This window comes from Podarcis filfolensis, assembly GCF_964270895.1.
Source record: "Podarcis filfolensis genome assembly, chromosome: 5".
Lineage (NCBI taxonomy): Eukaryota > Metazoa > Chordata > Lepidosauria > Squamata > Lacertidae > Podarcis > Podarcis filfolensis.
This window is the reverse complement of record NC_139608.1, coordinates 14,532,848-14,552,155: the sequence shown is the minus strand read 5'-3', so window position 1 is coordinate 14,552,155 and position 19,308 is coordinate 14,532,848. Positions and strand designations below refer to the sequence as shown.

Here is a 19,308-nt window from a genome sequence, read left to right as displayed (position 1 = left end):
ATGCTTATTTTAGATTTGCCTTGAGAGCATATTTAAATGTCTTTTGTCATCCATCGGTATTTCGTTTTCCATGCTTACGTTGGGAATAGAGTAGTTGCTTTGGAAGATGATAATCAGGCATCCGCACAACATGACCAGTCCAACGAAGTTGATGTTGAAGAATCATTGCTTCGACACTGGTGATCTTTTCTTCTTCCAGTACACTGACACTACTTTGCCTGTTTTCCCAAGTGATGTGTACATTTTTTCGGAGACACTGTTGATGGAATCGTTCGAGGAGTTGGAGATGGCATTTATAAGTGGTCCATGTTTCACAAGTGTACAGTAAAGTTGGTAGTACAATAGCTTTGTCAACGAGCATTTTGGTTTCCCTGTGAATGTCCTGGTCCGCAAATACTCTGCGCTTACAGTTGCCCTATCACCTATTTAGCACGCTCTAAATAGGTGCTTTTACCTAATCCTGCCCTATGGCCGTAATAAAGATTTTGATTTGCTGAGTGAACTGAACACAAATTAGTATTATAGGGGGAGGGGGTAGAACTTTGAACAAATTAGTTCATCTTACGTGTTTATACTCTTTAGACTTTTAGGGCCTTTAAGCTTAAACCTATAATTGTTGGGGGGGGGAGAGATAAACAACTCACATTTCACATTTTTTTCTTTCTTACTTCCAAAATATTCCACATAGTAATTTTGTGAGAAGACAGAAAACAATTATAAAACATCGTTGCCTAAACATTTGCTTCTGAGTATATGACAATGAACTAGTTTTTGCTACTCAATCCTAAAGGTTCAGCCATCGTGACGCATTGTGAAGATCAACAAACCCTATTTATGTACAAATCTCATCCGAACAAAATGGAAGTTACCCTTAGGACAAAAAAATCTAAATCTCAAAATGTCATCAAGTCTGAAAATGAACAAAACCAACATTAATTCATTAATTAACATTTCAGAAATATCAATCAGTACTATCTGTCATTCCTATAAACGCATGTGGGCGGTTGTGAAAAAGAACACCCTGTGTAAAACAGGGGAGGAGAGAAAAAAGAATTATAATTTTTACATAAGTTTTAAAACAAATCTTTTCTCCCCCCCCTTTACTTTCTTTTTTTCTTTCTATTCTTCCTTCTGTTTCTTCTTATTCGATTTGTATCTTCTGTGGTTGTAATTTTGCTGTATTATGGGAAAATCTTAATAAAAAATCTTAAAAAGGACCCCTGACCATTAGGTCCAGTCGTGACCGACTCTGGGGTTGTGGCGCTCATCTCGCTTTATTGGCCGAGGGAGCTTCCGGGTCATGTGGCCAGCATGACTAAGCCGCTTCTGGCGAACCAGAGCAGCACACGGAAACGGCGTTTACCTTCCCGCCGGAGCAGTACCTATTTATCTACTTGCCCTTTGACGTGCTTTCCAACTGCTAGGTTGGCAGGAGCAGGGACTGAGCAATGGGCGTTCACCCCATGGCAGGGATTCGAACCACGACCTTCTGATCGGCAAGTCCTAGGCTCTGTGGTTTAACCCACAGGGGCAATGCTCTCCATCTTTCTGATGTCAGGTTTATCTGCCTGATAAGATGCTATGAGTTCTGAAATTACAGCTGGTGAAAGAGATGGTTTCTCAGTCCTTGGATTTCCAAGACTGCATGCCTCGACCTGCAGCCAAGCTCAAATATAGGGCCAGTTAGGAATGAAATGTATGGGGCAGCTGCGGCCATCAGTCAGGAGAGCAGCTTATATCTGTGGGTTCCATGATAGATGTGAAAAAACTGCACACATGGATGTGACTTTTGTATCTTGGTGCCATTGAGTCAAGAGCATGGTTTGGATTCTCATGAGCCACAAGCCCAAGGGATCACATAACAGTAATCGCTTGTAGTTTGCTCCTCTCTCTGTATCCTCGGTAACTTACTGTAATACAACACATGCAATGTAACACCAGCTTGCTCAGAATTTCTTTGCCCAGGCAAATGGCCATGAAGCGAAGAAGGAAGAGAGACACTCAATTTGGCAACTTCACATCACATACTTTGGACTGCTGGGAGATAACAAGGAAGAGAGACAGGGCTGCTGTTTCAGTAGAAGATGGGCATCTTCTGAAACATCTGATGACCTAAGTACACTTCAGATTGCATCGGCAACAGAACAAGTTAATTGTAGATTGGAAGCAGTTAAGCTCGGTTTAAGAAACCATGGTTTATTAGACTGAATGAGGGTGAATATTGTGCCCACATGCTCCCTGAAATGGAACACTTGTGGAGTTGTTATGCCATAGTTTTCTGTTACAGCCAAAACAAGAAACTGAAGCTTGCCTCCAATCCAAAACAGGATCTGAAACTAGATTCATGATACTTCACAGTCTGGATATTTAAATAATTAAGATCTCTCTGTGTGTATGTGCCCAACTAAGGGGAATGCAAAACTGTTGGCATATTCAGTGCCGCAGTTCTGAACTTATAATGTACCTGCCATAATGTACTTTTAACTTATAAAATACATCAATTGTACCAATTTTTCTCTTAATAGGTAGCTAAGTGAAATTTGTTTCCTGAATATATTTTTTTTGTACAGTGGTACCTCGGGTTAAGTACTTAATTCATTCCGGAGGTCCATTCTTAACCTGAAACTGTTCTTAACCTGAAGCACCACTTTAGCTAATGGGGCCTCCCACTGCTGCTGCGCCGCCGGAGCACAATTTCTGTTCTCATCCTGAAGCAAAGTTCTTAACCGGAGGTACTATTTCTGGGTTAGCGGAGTCTGTAACCTGAAGCGTATGTAACCTGAAGCGTATGTAACCCGAGGTACCACTGTACAATATTCCAGCATCCTACTAGTATTTATTCTAGTGCTGGCAATAGATATATTTTTTAAAAGTTTAAAGTGGTGCTTTGTGCTTTGAGGAATTTATGAAAACAGAAGGGCAGAGCAATCAAATCCCCCCACCATTTTATACCAGGCTGAGGGAGCAGAGGTATTTGAATCTTGCCGTCAGAGCCCACTAAAAAAAACCCTGAAACAGGAAGTTCTGAGGGCAGAGATATCTGCTGGAACCCAAGCCTATTTCACAGACATCACGCAACACCATAGGGATCAATCTGTTCCTGCAAAGTCCCACAGGCAGGGAGTAGAAGTAAGGACCGCATTTGCAATCTTTTTCATCCATTAAAAATTATGTTCATTTTATATATTTGAGAGGGATATATATTTAGTCATTTTGTGCACACATCTTGATTACATTTGTTGGTAAGACAACGCATTTTTAAGAACTCGATAGTTTAGGGTGGCAGCACCTAGACTTTGGAATTCCCAGCCTGTTGAAATCAAGCAGGTGCCTTCGCTGTGCTCTTTTCGGCACCTGCTAAAAAGCATCCTTGTTTAGACAAGTCTACCCAGATGTTCAGAAAGTTCATAGAATCATAGAACTGTAGAGTTGAAAGGGACTCCAAGTGTCGCCTAGTCCAACGCCCAGCTAAAACATCCTTGACAGTTGATGTAACTTTAATCTGTTTTAGTCGTTTAACATTTGTATGTTTTAAAGTATGGCTGTAGATTTGTCTTGATTTTATCTTTTTGCAAATTGCATTGAGGGTTGTTTTCTTTTTTTTACACTCAAGCAGTGTATAATTTTTATGCAATAAACAAACACAAGACACTGGATAAGAATAAACTGGGGCAAATTGTTTTGTTTGGAACTGAACTTTTATCTGCAATGGTAATACATTTCATAACATCTGAGACATTTATAATATCTGACACACTGGAGAGACAGTGTGGTGTAGTGGTTACAGTGTTGGACTAGGACCTGTGAGGCCAGAGGTTCAAATCTCAGCCATGATATTCACAGGGGAGCCTTCAGCCACTCCCTGCCTCTCAGCCTAGCCTACCCCACAGGGTTGTTGTTAGGGTAGGACTGGGGAGGGCCATGTATGAGCTCCTTGGAGGGGTACAAATAAATGTCTTCTGCATACATCTCTAAACCTCTGGCAGCTTCATAGCAAATGCAACGTTGTTGGCAGAAGCACTGAATAGGAATCAATCTCTCAAATGCTACCATGGCTTTTATTTCCCAATTCCTAGTGAGATGACTTGACATCAGTTGCGTGTTGCCATGGAAATGATTAGAATAACGAGTGTTAACTTATATAATTCTGGAAGTGCGCTATAATAATTGTCAGAAGTTATCCCTGATCTGTAGGGCAAATAAGGACAAATTGACGGATGCATGGCACAGTATGCAGAAAGAAAGGTGGATGCTAGTTTTAAAGAATATGTTGTTGTTTAGTCGTGTCCGACTCTTCGTGACCCCAAGGACCAGAGCATGCCAGCCACTCCTGTCTTCCACTGCCTCCTGCAGTTTGGTCAAACTCATGTTCGTAGCCTCGAGAACACTATCCAACCATCTCGTCCTCTGTCCTCCCCTTCTCCTTGTGCCCTCCATCTTTCCCAACACCAGGGTCTTTTCCAGGGAGTCTTCTCTTCTCATGAGGTGACCAAAGTATTGGAGCCTCAGCTTCAGGATCTGTCCTTCCAGTGAGCACTCAGGGCTGATTTCCTTAAGAATGGAGAGGTTTGATCTTCTTGCAGTCCATGGGACTCTCAAGAGTCTCCTCCAGCACCCTACTTCAAAAGCATCCATTCTTCGGTGATCAGCCTTCTTTATGGTCCAGCTCTCACTTCCATACATCACTACTGGGAAAACCATAGCTTTAACTATACGGACCCTTGTCAGCTGTCTAATGCACCCTCTGGCTGGGTGTGGTTCTCAGACGTCCTACTACAGATGGAAGCATCAGTCTTTTTTCTGACCCTGCCAGTCTCACACATGTTCATTAACAGTGGCTGACGATGACCACTGGGGCAGTGGCGAAGCTGCATGCTCCGCTACCGGGGGCGGAGAGCAGGCAGGGACGTGGCTGGTGCCCCCTGGGTGGCATGGCACGCATCCCGGGGGCATGGCAAACTGCCCGCAGGAGCATGGTATGCCGCTCGCAAGGGCATGGCACGCGTTCTGGGGGCGTGACACATCTCCTGTGGGGCATGGCGCCAACGCGGGTTGTGGGCATGGTGCATGTCCGGGGCGGGCGCCGCAATGGCACCCTACCGGAATAGTGGTGCTGGGGACAGCCCACTCCCTCTGCACTCCCGTTCATCCGCCAGTGCATTGGGGCTGGTCAAACAGAAGACAAGGATGCCAGCAATAGTTGGAAGGGGGGCCAATGACAGGCAGGTGCTATTCTGCATTTCATATGAAGGCAGGGTGAAGTTAAAAGTTGTAATAAATAGCACGAGGTCTTCTCTTCCCATTTTATCCTCACGGCAACCCTTCTGAGGTGGGTGAGGTTGAGAGAGACAAGAGACTGGCCCGAGATGGCCCAGTGAGCTTTGTGGCGGAGCAGGGATTTCCAGTCCAACACTCTGCTGGTTACGAGAGCCAGTGTGGTGTAGTGGTTAAGAGTGGTAGATTCGTAATCTGGTGAACCGGGTTCGCGTCTCCGCTCCTCCACATGCAGCTGCTGGGTGACCTTGGGCTAGTCACACTTCTTTGAAGTCTCTCAGCCCCACTCACCTCACAGGGTGTTTGTTGTGGGGGAGGAAGGGAAAGGAGAATGTGAGCCGCTTTGAGACTCCTTCGGGTAGTGATAAAGCGGGATATCAAATCCAAACTCCTCTTACGAGCCAGTGGCTTTTACGAGGCATTCCACATATAGCATCTAAAATGTCCTTGAATTCTGTTCACTTCCTTATATACACAGTTGTGGGAAGTGTTCATTTATCATTGATATAGAGCACATTTGCAAAGCCAAATTGGACATGGCTGCTTGTTCATCCTATCATCGCTCCTACGATACCTGGGCTGTAAGTGGGTCTCTCAGCCGGCCTTGCGGTGCTCTTTGTACATTAAGCAGTGGGAAAGTGCTTGGGAAGGTCGAAAGCACAGTCCAATTTTGAGATCGATAGACTGACAGCAGGAACTCAAGCGCCAAGCACCCACAGAACCGAAACGATTCACTCAGCTCTACAGATTCAAGCTAAGAATACCAGAGGTGAAGGTTACTGTGCAGTTTGCTTTATCCTTTAGATATAAAAACCAAACGTGTTAAGCTGGGGAAAGTCCAATGGCTGAGAGCTGTTTCCTTAAAATAAAACAAACATTCCTCCTAATGCTCACCTCACGAAAGAAACCAAGATTGAGCAACTTGCGGCTTTTGCTTTCAAAAGTGCTGGGCCTAATGGAATGCTTAGTGAAGAGGTTTCTGAACTGCTTGGCTGGGGAAACCTGATGTTTCTGGGAAGCTTAGCCAGGATTTTTCAAATGAAAAGGGCAGAAACGGTAGATAGGTTTCTGGGGGAAAGGGCTAGACCTGCTGCAGGAGAGAGTTAGCGGTTTAAAACTTTGATTAATGTTGTGCTTTAATTGTTGTAACCCATCTTGAGATCTTAAGGCTAAGGATGGAATATTAATAATAATAACAGTAATAGTAAAAAATACTCTAGGTCTCACATTTCTTCATATGGGGCTTGGGTGAGGCCTCTCAGGCTTGCCCAATGCCATTTATGACACATATCCTTCCATGACCAGCTGTTTGGTGTGTGTGACTATGCATGTGCATGAGAGGGAGAGGCAGGGAACACTGGGGGCCTCCTACGCCTGAGTTTGTGGGAGGCGGGAAGGATAGAGGCGCATGTATTTTCCCATCCCTCCAGCAGCATCCCAAGGGGTTTGCTACCAATTCCACGCCCTCTGGATCACCTTTCAAAGGCATCTAAGTTGCTCTTACATTCTCACTTGCTTGTTAGTAATGTCAGTGCCAAGAATGATTGCATTTGAGAGAGAGAGAGAGAGAGAGAGAGAGAGAGAGAGAGAGAGACATGCAAATTAATTACAGTAATGACAAATTAATTATAACCTTGATATTTACTATTGCAGTTGGCCACTAAAATCCACCATCAGTGCAGCAGTCTAAAGGCATCCAAACCAATCTATCAATGATGGTGTTTTCCCAACGAAAAGGATGGCACCTTTTTGTAGAATAATTCAAGATACAATTTGCAGCATCAGTGTCATTTAGATAAACCAAAAGTACTATTTCTGGGTAAATAAAACGATACACACTTCAAATTCTTGCTATATTGAGAACAGATCTTGCACAAACACAAATATATATACATATACAGTCATACCTCATGTTACGTTTGCTTCATGTTACTTTTTTCAGGTTGCGTCCTGCGGTGACCCGGAAGTACCAGAAAGGGTTACTTCCGTGTTTTGCCGCTCGAACATGTGCAGAAGCGCTAAATCGCGCTTCACGCATGTGCACAAGCGCCAAATCGCGCCGCGCACCTGCGCAGATACATCACTTCAGGTTACGTGCTTTTTATGTTGCTAACGGGCCTCCAGAACGGATCCCATTCGCAACCAGAGGTACCAGTGTACATACATATATACACAAAACATACACTTATGTTTTAATCTCCTGTCAAATCCCAGAAAAACTGTGCCTTACGTTTGCGTTAGCACTTGTGATGTTTTTTTCCCAAAATCAGAACCGGTTCTCCGAAAAGAAATAATTATCCCAATCTCTCTCTCTCTCACTTATGTCTATAATTGGCCACCATGCCATACCTAATTTTAACAAAAGGGGATACATTTTTCTCATTTGGCTTTTCAGCTTTAATAGATGCAATTAAGCACTCAAATTCTGTATTTCCCTTAATTATGCTATGCGGGGGCGGGGCGGGGGGGGACGTACAATATCTCTTATCTGACCCAGGTGACATAATGCCACCCATTTTATCAGCACTTTTATAGTTAACAAAAGGATATTGTATGGTTGTCAGATGTCAAATAGCGGAGTCTAAACAGATTATGATCATTCGATCATACTAAATGGATACACCCCCCCTAACAAATTTGTAGAATGTATCCCTGTTTTAAATGGATTTATTTTTTTTAAGGGTAAGGGGAAAGATACGCAAATACAGTTTTTACATGGAGGTATACCAGACTGATAAAATACTTACTGAGTTTATATTATAACTTTCCATGGGCACTAAGGAGCTATAGTATTTCTGTTCCATGTTCCATGTGAAGGTCTTTTGGGAAGTAACTGCAATTTGCTACTACAGGCCAAAAAAACAGGCCAACTAGACACCATGCTTAATCTCTGCTTCTCCATTAACTAATTACAGGTGGGAAGTGATGAGGTGCCAGAAATCACCATGAACACCTCCCTCGTTCTCTTACAGTGGCAATGGCGCCCACCTGAGAAGCTGAGTTTCAGCTGGAAAAACAACAACCCTGGACGAGCCCAAATCTATTTGCAACAGAGACACAGGAAGAGGGCAGGTTTATTGGGATTACAGTGGTACCTCGGGTTAAGAACTTAATTCGTTCTGGAGGTCCTTTCTTAAGCTGAAACTGTTCTTAACCTGAGGTACCACTTTAGCTAATGGGGCCTCCCGCTGCTGCCTTGCCGTCATGCGATTTCTGTTCTCATCCTGAAGCCAAGTTCTTAACCCGAGGTACTATTTTCTGGGTTAGTGGAGTCTGTAACCTGAAGCGTCTGTAACCCGAGGTACCACTGTACTTTTCTTCACAGTGAGATTCAGGCTCCCTGTTGCCAGTAATTAGTTAGGGAAAAACAAGATAGACAGCTGCCTGTTACATATTAAACAAATGCCTAGGTTGGCCCTTAGATATCCTGCCTTATCAGGAAATGGAAACAGTCGTGTTTTGGCCACAGCTTCCTTGGTAATGGGTGGTTAATAACCCCTAAGTACTGGTTCGTGTGAGCAAATGGTTAGGAGATGGTCTCCTGACACTTCGTAGAATTGCAGTATTGGAAGGGACGCCGAGGGTGAACTAGTTCAAACCCCCCCCCCCTGTAATTCAGGAATCCTGCCCATAGCTGTCCCTGGGTGGGCTTGGACCACCAACTTCCTGATTAACAGCCAGACACACTGATTCATTGCACCACCTCCAATAATGCCGGGGACAGATCCACCTTGCGAGAAAGGGCGTTCCACTACAGTGGTACCTCGGGTTACATACGCTTCAGGTTACAGACTCCGCTAACCCAGAAATAGTGCTTCAGGTTAAGAACTTTGCTTCAGGATGAGAACAGAAATCGTGCTCTGGCGGCGCGGCGGCAGCAGCAGGAGGCCCCATTAGCTAAAGTGGTGCTTCAGGTTAAGAACAGTTTCAGGTTAAGTACGGACCTCCGGAATGAATTAAGTACTTAACCCGAGGTACCACTGTACTTGAAAACATCACTGAGTGGATCGGCACCAGCAGCAAAGCGTTCCCTGCATATTGTAGGGCCCAAGATGGCGAATGCATCTCCTGTGAGTTTTGAAGGAGATGTCAGGCATAGCTTGGGAAAGCAGGGCATGCAGGCTTGCCATAGGCATCCGGTAAGCCACTGTGAGAGCAGGATGCTGGGCCTGATCCTGCAGCGCTTCTCTTAAGGCCTCTCTCTTCTTCACACACACAGAGTAAGGGGAGGTGCTGTGCAGAAACAGCACCTTGCCTTTGGAACAAGCAAACGCAGAAAATGAGGCCACCCCCCCCCCTACGTTTAAAGCCAGGCATAGGCAAACTTGGCCCTCCAGATGTATTGAGACTACAATTCCCATCATCGCGGACCACTGGTCCTGTTAGATAGGGATGATGGGAGTTGTAGGCCAAAAACATCTGGAGGGCCGAGTTTGCCTATGCCTGGTTTAAAGCACTATGATGCCATTTTAACACTCATGGCTTTCCCCCAAAGAATCCTGGGAGCTGTAGTTTGTTAAGGGTTCTTCTCCACTTCCCAGAGCTACAATTCCCAGAGTCCTGGGGTAGAGGGGTGGATTGTTAAACTACTCTAGTTTAGCTCTGGGAGGGGAATAGGGGTCTCCTGGGTGGCGCTGTGGGTTAAATCACAGAACCTAGGACTTGCTGATCAGAAGGTTGGCGGTTCGAATCCCCGCGACGGGGTGAGCTCCCGTTGCTCGATCCCTGCTGTTGCCCACCTAGCAGTTCGAAAGCACATCAAAGTGCAAGTAGATAAATAGGTACCAGTCCGGCGGGAAGGTAAACACCATTTCTGTGTGCTGCTCTGGTTTGCCAGAAGCGGCTTAGTCATGCTGGCCACATGACCCGGAAGCTGTACACCAGCTCCTTCGGCCAATAAAGCGAGATGAGTGCCGCAACCCCAGAGTCGGCCACGACTGGACCTAATGGTCAGGAGTCCCTTTACCTTTACCTTTAATAATTCTCAGCACCCTTAACAAACTACAGCTCCCACAATTCTTTGGGGAAAAGACACAGATGTTTAAAGCGTTAGAGGTGCTTTAAAAGTACGGTGCAAATGTGGCCGAGCTGTGAGTGAGCTGACAGCTAAAGCCAGATCGGCAGCCTTGCAGATTCTCGCCTGCCGTTCCTCTTTACTTAAGCTCCACTTGCATGGTTTGCAAACGAAGCAGATTTAATCTACTCTTAAGACTTCCATGACCAAAAGGGAACCAAACCCAACTAGTGCTGTTACCCCTGGAATTTGTCACCACTCTAGGAAGCAAGGAGCACACCGCAGGAGTTAAACTCGGATGTCCCCATCTACAAAATGTTGAGGTCCTCTGTTCCCACACATACGCCACCAAACATAAACACTCTCGCACGCCTGGGAGTCCGCAGAACATTCTTCTCCCCTCTTCCGTCTGTTTAGACAGATGGTTTCTCTGCGATTAGAGCACCTCCGAAACACAGGCAGAGAGTGGGTGAGTTGTCTGACAAATGAAGAGCAGGGTCTGGGATTTGATTATATAATTTTTCACTTATGTTGTTTCATCTGCTTTTAATTGAGAGAAAACACCCACAACATTCTGGGGCCCTGGGAGGGGACTAGGCATCGGTGGGTTTGGGAAAGTGTCAAAACCAGAAGCAATCAGAACAATAAGCATGAGTTTCTTACTTATATAACTTAAGGTGTGTGGGCAGCGAGCGCCGCAGATATGCACCCTCCCCATACCTCGAGGAGAACTGGCGCATGCAGCGTTGGCCAGCAGGCATGCATGCTCCCTGCTTTGCCGGCCTCAGCAATTCAGCCGGCGACAAAAGTTGTGTATGTGTGTGTTATGTACTGAGTTGAATAGGATCCAAAATGCAAATGATTGGTCCTAGAACAATAGGATTCAGAATGCAGCAGTCTGATTAGTCCTAGAACAATAGGATCCAGAATGCAGCAGTCTGATTGGTCCACAGGAGCCACCCAATCCAGCTCCAGGTGGAAGTGAATCCGCAACCTGATTGGCCTGCAGGAGAATCCCGGAATTAGCCAATCACGTGGGGCCCATTATTTAAAGAATGTATATAAAGCAGACATTCTGGGGGAACTTCCATTCCTCCTCACCACTATGAGCTGAATAAAGAGCATGAAATCCACTCTCGACTCCGAGTATATTTCAGTGTGTGCGCATGTCTTTCTCTTTCCACTCATTGCAGGAGAAGGGACACAAAACTAGCAGGGAAATAAGGCAGAGAAGCCGGCACTTGGCAAGCTTTGCCGCCTAAGCCTCCTGTATCAAAGAGTGCATTGTTGCTGTGTCAATGCAATCGTTTCACAAAATCAAAGCCAAACTATGCAGGCATTCACTATGCAGGGTTTTCAAACGATGCTCTGGGGAAGCACTGTAGCTCGGCGGTGCACAGGAACCTGCTAGGAACATAGGAAACTGCCTTAACGCCGAGTCCAACCATTGGTCCATCTGGCTGGGTGATGTCTAATTGGCACTCCAAGTTTTTAGCTAGGAACGTTTCCAATCCCACTTGGAGGTGCTGGGGATAAAGCTGGTACTGTCTGTCTGCACACAAACTTCTGCCATACAGCCCTTCCCATACTGAGCTACTTCCTGTGGAGAGCACATGCAAAGGTGACACACACACACAGGTCTTGTTTATGGCCCCCAGTTGGATGAACATGTGTGACTTGGTGGGAGAATGTGGAAAGAAAGTTAATGGCTGCTGTGTGGGGTGAGAGCCCACAATAACAATTCAATTCAATTGATTGCATACAGCCAAAGGCCTACACTAGGATGCGGGTGGCGCTGTGGTCTCAACCACTGAGCCTAGAGCTTGCCAATCAGAAGGTCAGCGGTTGAAATCCCCATGACGGGGTGAGCTCCCGTTGTTCGGTCCCAGCTCCTGGCAACCTAGCAGTTCAAAAACACGTCAAAGTGCAAGTAGATAAATAGGTACCGCTCCGGTGAGAAGGTAAACGGCGTTTCAGTCCACTGCTCTGGTTCGCCAGAAGCAGCTTAGTCATGCCAGGAGTTAGAATCATAGAATCTCGAGAGTTGGAAGGGACCCAAGGATCATCTAGTCCAACCCCCTGCAATGCAGGAATCTCAGCTAAAGCATCCACGGCCATCCAACCTCTGCTTAAAAACCTCCAAGGAAGGAGAGTTCACAACCTCTTGTGGGAGTCTGTTCCACTATCAAACAGCTCTTACTGTCAGACAGTTTTTCCATACATCAAGTCAGAATCTCAAGTCGGAATGGCAAGTCGTTAGGCGACGCCTATTCCCCGTGCTACAATTCACGGTGGCTTAATACAGCGGCAGAGCTTCATGCTCTGCCACCGGAGGGTGGAGAGCAGGCAGGTCCAGGGCTGACACACATCCCGGAGGCGTGGCGCACATCCTGGGGGCATGGTATGCATCCTGGGGGCGGGGCACTCCGTCTGCAGGGACGTGGCACCCAGCATGGATGGGGGCACAGCCACGATGGCACCCTACTGGGATCGCGCTGCCAGCGGAGGTGCAATACCCCCACACTCCTCTTCCTACGCCAGTGGCTTAATAGTGAATCCCTCTTCCCAGAGATTCTGGGAATTGTACCTTGTGAGGGGACCAGGAGTCTCCTGGCAACTCTTAGCACACTGAACCAACTTCAATCCCCAGGATTATTTGAGGGAAGCCATGACTGTTTAAGGGGCGGGTGGCGCTGTGGGTTAAACCACAGAGTCTAGCACTTGCCAATCAGAAGGTCGGTGGTTCGAATCCCCACGATGGGGTGAGCTCCCGTTGCTCTCCCGCTGCTCGGTCCCTGCTCCTGCCAACCTAGCAGTTCGAAAGCATGTCAAAGTGCAAGTAGATAAACAGGTACCGCTCCGCCGGGAAGGTAAACGGCATTTCCGTGCGCTGCTCTGGTTCGCCAGAAGTGGTTTTGTCATGCTGGCCACATGACCCGGAAGCTGTACGCCGGCTCCCTTGGCCAATAAAGCGAGATGAGCGCCGCAACCCCAGAGTCGGTCACGACTGGACCTAATAGTCAGGGGTCCCATTACCTTTACCTTTATGACTGTTTAAAGTGTTATGATACTGCTATAAATATATAGTGAAGATAGGGTCTGAGTCCAGCAAAAAATGAAGTAGAAGTCGCTGGGCAAGCTTCATAACAGGAACAGACTCAGCTTGGGGGGGCCTAGCAGCACCATCCGTCATTCTGACAGCCTATTTCTACACACATTGACTTTAGGCCCATTTTGTTTGACAGGATTTACTTATTATTACGTATGCTCGGGGCAGCAGTCTGGCAGACACAACGGGACACAACATGAGAGCTGCAATGAAAATGGAACATCTGTTGGGCACTATGATTGATCGCCGCCGCAAGGTGGAATACCGGTCAAAGGCACGGCTGTTTTTGCCTCAGCGGGGACCTCCAAACTGGCCCCAGAGGCTCCGCTCATGTGTAATTCAACCCTTGCTGAACCCCTGCAGCCAGTACTTACAACAAGGACGCAGGTCCTTTCCCCCCCAGCAAGATAGCCCCCATTCCTTTCAGGGGAATCGCTTAAGGACCACATACTGGCGGGAGGGGGGCGGGACAAAAGTGGGAGGAGCAAGGAATGTGAATCTTGCTTTTGTACATTAGACTGCAATGCAGTCGTGCAAAAGCCAAAGGCTTCTACACGTTTCTTCCCCACCACCTCCCTTCCCTCCAGAACATAAGAATGTAAGATTAGGTAGCAGGATCAGGCCAATGGCCCACCTAGCTGTCAGGTGTCAGAGGATCCAACCCCCCACAGTACATTGCCAGGAACTGGTAAGACAAGGAAAGTTCTTACCAGTGCTTTTTATTCAATATTCACAGAGAGAGGCTTAGACGTGCAGCCACTTGAAGCCCCTCCCATTATGTGTCATCAGTTCGGGTGCTGAGATTGCCTCTGAGCTCTCTGCTCTCCTACTTTCAATGCCCACCAGGTTCTTCGGGGGCATCTGGAATGCTTTCTAAAGACACTGTGTCCTTCAGCTGTTCCCCCTCTGGTGCTTCTTCTTCTTCCTCCTCTCCCATTATTTCCCAGCTTTCCCCCTCATCTGCCTCTGAGCTTTGATCTCCCTCAAACCCCTCTTGTCATTCTGAACTGCCTCCTTCTTCTCTATCTGCTCAGGCAAGCAAGAAGTATTGCGGCTGTGGCGTTTGTACGGGAGCCCCCGGTCGTCTCACAGACTATTGACCCGTGAGACCACTAATCCGCTAATCCGCTGTAGCCAACCAGGTCCTCCCTGGTAAAATCACTTCAGTCTCAGTCAGGTTTTCAAATTAAAAAAGAAGAGTGTAGTTTATTTCAGACACAAACAAACTTTAACAGCATTCCAAACGTTGTTACTTTTTACTTTCTTAGTCTTATTTTTCTCTCCCTATCTCTTCTACCTCCCCTCACTCAAGAACCCACTGCAGCAACTGTCTCTATTTCCAACTGCCTGCCAACTGCTTTTCCAACTGCCTTTCCCAACCAACCAACCCACTAAAACCAAACAACTACCCACCAACAACTAACTCAAACCTCGGGCGAAGCCCTTTTATAAACAGGTAGGCTCCGCCTCCGGCTTTCCTATTGGTCTACATTTTTAACCCTTTCTCTCTCCCCTGTACAAACATTTTCTAAACGAACGGGCAAACGCCACAGCTGCATTCCAAAGACACATTTTAACCAGGCAAAAAGCACTCTGTGAGGGCTCTATCCCGAAGTCCACATTGAGTACGCTACTGTATGCATGTAACACCAAAGCACGCCTGTCTTCAAGGTCTACTGTGCCTTACACTTACAGGCAGGCCTGAGGACTCATGACTCAACTCTATTTCATAACTGTAATTATTCCAAGATAGCATCTTTCATTTTTCGTAATGATGACTGGACTTCCAGAGAAGAACAGCTTTCCAAAGTACTTTACTCCTCTCCCCTCCCAGCCGCTGCTCCTGGATTTGGGATTGAAGTTCAGGTGTGGAACTCTGGTGGGGGGAAATGCAGTGAAATAACCTCTCCCTCTTCCCCAATCATAATGAATTATATTTTATATTTAAGCTAGTGATACTCATGGGAACAACACACAGAAATGAAATCAACTGTCTCCATGCCTGAATTGTGTTAAATTAGTTCTAAAAAGAGGAGAGGATTGGGCCCGTTAGACTGTAAAGCTCCTGGGAATAGAAAAATGTCTTCAAGAAAAAATGAAAGGAGGAAAGAAAAATTTGAAGAAGGAACAGGTTGAATTCTAGAGCCTAATTAGCCACAGGTTTATAATGTACGAAAGGAATATCCCCATTTACAGATGTCTGAAGGTCTCAGTGGGAATTTTATAAACTTGCCTATGAATACTCAACTACCAAATACTATATAAATTCAAAACATGTAATTTGGAATGGAGTGTTTAGAGATGGGTGAGAAATTCAATTCGGCTCATGAACCTACATCATTTGTACCTCCTGAGACAATAATAAATTTTCAGAGTAGTTTTTACAGTTCTATCAAAAATTACTGATTTGGTTATACTATTAGAAATACATAGACAGATAATTATGAAATTATTGTGAGGTTTAATAAGTTGACTGTTTATATTTGGACTTTTCTGCTGTACTTAATTGGAAGGAGAAAAATAATCATTTCCTTAATAACAATCTAAACAATTTATTTAACTAAAACAATAATATTATAGCATATGTATCCATGTTCGTTAACTAATGTGGTTCAACAATTTTTTTTAAAAAAAACTGAGTTTTAGCGCACATGAAAAACTTAAAACAAATCCTTATTTCCTTAAACAGAAAACTATCTTTAGAAAGATTTTTCCTCCAAAAGCATTTTATTTTAAAAATTCGATTTATTTTTTATTTTTTTTAATCGCTTATTTTTATCCACCCTGCTTAAAGTACAGGGTGCTTACTGGAGTCCCCCAGGAAGGGAATGCCATAGCCTTAAGTCCTGGTGCAAACGTCTTGCTACAAAAAAGGCAGAAAAATTCATTGACACATTGCGCTCCTGCCTCCTAATGCAAGGTGATCCCCACTTTCAGCCCTGAGATATGGATCAGCTTGGGCTTTGAATTCTGATCCACCTGTGGCCAGCTGTAGCTCACTCACAATTCTTGGCCACATATTTTTGTTTCTATACTGGGTGACGCAAGTGAGATCATTTTCTTTCTTTTCCACCCACATATAAAGAGGAACAAATATACAATAAACTCGGATTTTGCTCGAAGAGATACACATAAATACTGTACACAAAGAGTTACAATCCAGTTTTGCAAGCACTGGTAAAACGGGGAGCTTGAAAGACGCCAACTTCCTTCCCAGGTTAAGGTATGGGCATCATTTCAGCAGAAGTTAACGCTTTCTGCCCGCCCACCCCAACCCGTCAGCAAATATGTATATAAAAGAATATCGTCACTAGCCAGTGTTGACAACTGATAGTAAAAGAAGGTGGTTCAAGCTCCTGATGGTATCTCAGGATTGTCAAGTGGCTTTCTCAGAATGACATCAGACATCTGTTCTCTCTTCAAAGTCAGTCACCTTCAGCCCAGTTGAGCAGAATCCATTATCTTCTTCTTCTGCTGCTGCAGAAACTGCAGGAACTGGTCCCTCCAAATATTAAGACACAGCTTTCCCAGAAATTAAACCTCAGGATTCAGCAAGCTCTGAGCTTAGCTGCAGACTCTCACAGACTGCGTGGTCTCGATTATTTACATCTTTCTCTGTGTACATCTCCGCAAATCCTGTTGGTTGGTTGTAGCCATCTTTCTTTTTCTCGTGTTTGCTGTTCTATAAACTGTTGTTGGATCTGAACAGCCTGGACTTGGGCTTTGTATGCACTATACAGTGGTACCTCAGGTTAAGTACTTAATTCGTTTTGGAGGTCCGTTCTTAACCTGAAACTGTTCTTAACCTGAAGCACCACTTTAGCTAATGGGGCCTCCCGCTGCCGCCGCGCTGCCGGAGCACGATTTCTGTTCTCATCCTGAAGCAAAGTTCTTAACCTGAGGTACTATTTCTGGGTTAGCGGAGTCTGTAACCTGAAGCATATGTTACCTGAAGCGTATGTTACCTGAAGCGTATCTAACCCGAGGTACCACTGTACCTTTAAAGCACATTTGAAGCACATTCATTCCCTCAAAGGAGTCTGGTTGCTGTTGTTTACCCCTCAGAGAACTGCAATTCCAAGCAACCCCTAACAAACTAACGTGCCAAATCGTTTTGGGGTGGATGTGCTGTGAATGTGCTTGAAAGGTGTTGTGTGCATGCAGCCAGACGGAAATGCTGCAACCTGAATGCCTTCTTTCCAGGGTCCTTGTATGAGCAACAGTCTCCTTCCTCAAAGAGGACAGTCTCAGGGCAATTCACTAGACTCCCTACTGACCAAATGTTTGAGAGCATTTTAAGAAGTTCTAAGAAAGAGAGGCTCAAATGCAAGTACAACTACAGAGGCATCTGGGACAAAACGAAGAACTCATTCAACTCCTAGTAAAAGGTAAAAAGGTAAAGGACCCCTGGATGGTTAAGTCCAGTCTAAGGCGACTATGGGGTTGCGGCGCTCATCTCGCTTTCAGGCCGAGGGAGCCGGCATTTGTCCACAGCTTTCCAGGTCATGTGGCCAGCATGACTAAACCGCTTCTGGCGCAATGGAACACCATGACTGAAGCCAAAGCGCACAGAAATGCTGTTTACCTTCCCGCTGGAGCGGTACCTATTTATCTACTTGCACTGGCGTGCTTTCGAACTGCTAGGTTGGCAGGAGTTGGGACAGAGCAACGGGAACTCACCCCTTCGCAGGGATTCGAACTGCCGACCTTCCAATCGGCAAGCACAAGAGGCTCGGTGGTTTAGACCACAGTGCCACCCGCGTCCCCTATCCATTTCCTCTATGCCATACATAATTGTATAAACGTCTATCATGTCACCTGTCAAATACTGCAACTGTTCCTCATAGGGGGGCCAGGGACTAGGGTTGGCTGTCAAGCATACACCCAGTGGCAAATCCTGTCACATACAGGACAGTAGAAAGAGGAGGAAACCCTGCTGGGTCACTCACTAGTGAAGGACATTCCTTGTGGACCTCACAAATCCTTGAACCCACCCACCCCTGAAGCGAAAGGGACACTGTGCTCTACAGCATTTTGCAAAGACGGGTTCTTCTGCATCAGCAGCTACACCTATTCTGGGTTTTTTTAGGATAAGCTACGGTTTGTTAACTTTAGTTTACAACTGCTCATCATGTTATATGGCTTCAAGTGATCCGGGGGGAAGAGTCAAAATACATTAGCTTCACTGAAATCCAGTTCAAAAACTATATTCAATGAGTAAGACAGATGAGACGGAAAGAATGCAGATGTTCTAAGCTTAAGGTGGAGGCTCAAAAAATATTCCAAATTGAAATGTGCTAGCACAACACAATGTTTTAACCGTAACATTACATCTATCTATCTATCTATCTATCTATCTATCTATCATCTATCTATCTATCTATCGATCTTCTATCTATCTATCTTCTATCTATCTATTTATCTATCTATCTATATCTAATTAACCACCAGCTCTGTGCATGGCTGGGCAATGTTTTGTGATTTTTCACCTGTGCATTCATCACACCGTAACAACATGAATGGATTTATATTGCATTTTTTTTTATTTTAATGTTTTTGTAAGCCACCCTGGGAACTTGTTGAAGGAGACTATAAATCCCTAAAATCAATAAATAAAGGCCGCTGCTCTCAAGGGCACAAATTCAACTTTCATGCATTTATTTCACAACATAATTTTCTTAATTCAAGGGTCTGCAAAGCCAACATTCCCTCAGAACCATCGAGTTTGAAATATGCCTCTTCATACGCACTCTCTCAAGCTGAGCAAAAGAAGTACCAGTAAGCACTGTTGCTGCTGCTGTTGTTGTTACAAATGGTGCAGTCTATTTGCAGAGGTGTATCTTGGGTCTTCCGCTGTTTTTGGACTACAACTCCCATCATCCCTAGCTAGCAGGACCACTGGTCCTGTAAG

The 19,308-nt window shown here is 45.4% G+C and overlaps 1 protein-coding gene and 1 long non-coding RNA gene across 4 annotated transcripts in view; one reads left to right on the top strand and one right to left on the bottom strand.

Moving 5' to 3' along the window:
* PLD1 (phospholipase D1) overlaps nucleotides 1-19,308 on the bottom strand; it is a 133,612-nt gene that overhangs the window by 90,791 nt on the left and 23,513 nt on the right. The window lies entirely within an intron of this gene.
* LOC310762481 lies at nucleotides 14,539-16,978 on the top strand. Its single transcript, XR_014548008.1, has 2 exons — nucleotides 14,539-14,853; nucleotides 16,197-16,978. It is a non-coding gene; the product is annotated as an uncharacterized lncRNA (long non-coding RNA).